The sequence below is a fragment of the Cicer arietinum genome, chromosome 3 (assembly GCF_000331145.2).
Source record: "Cicer arietinum cultivar CDC Frontier isolate Library 1 chromosome 3, Cicar.CDCFrontier_v2.0, whole genome shotgun sequence".
Classification (NCBI taxonomy): domain Eukaryota; kingdom Viridiplantae; phylum Streptophyta; class Magnoliopsida; order Fabales; family Fabaceae; genus Cicer; species Cicer arietinum.
This window is the reverse complement of record NC_021162.2, coordinates 39,580,546-39,581,204: the sequence shown is the minus strand read 5'-3', so window position 1 is coordinate 39,581,204 and position 659 is coordinate 39,580,546.

Below are 659 nucleotides of genomic sequence, written 5' to 3'. Positions count from 1 at the left end.
AATTTAGCAAGTGAAGTGTAGAACATATCACTCAAACATCTTTAGTACAAAAAAAGGAAGAAAAAAATTGTCCCTGCTGAATTTTGATAACACTATGCAAAACAAGGCAGTTTGAAATTTTATTTCATTATAATGAGAAATAAAGTGGTGTTTTGAGTTTTTCATGAAGGAACTTGATCAAACAATAACATGAACTAGGGAATAGAAGATAATCATGAGAGGAAAATGATATAGAAATCATTCTGACTATTTATAGAGGTAAGTATATATACAAGATGATGAAGGTAGAGCTTTAACTACCAACGCCGGCATGGCATAACTGACTATAACAGAAGCTGCCAGCATGGCATAAATAGCCTTGCGCATTTAACACGTGCAGATTAAATACGACATGTATATCTCTATATAACTCTATTAGCTTTTACATAATAAAATTATCTAACCTATTGTGTTATGTTGCGCCGTCGATGGAGAAGTGTTACGCTACACCGTCACCAGAGAGAGGCTGAAAGCAGCGCCGTCACCGGAGCAGGCTGAAAGAAGCACTGTTACTGGAAACTAATTCAATCAATAAACCAATCATCAACAAACCAATCTGAAAACTAGTTTTAAATGCAAACAAATCAACTTCTTTACTTCAAACAAATCAATTGTAACTT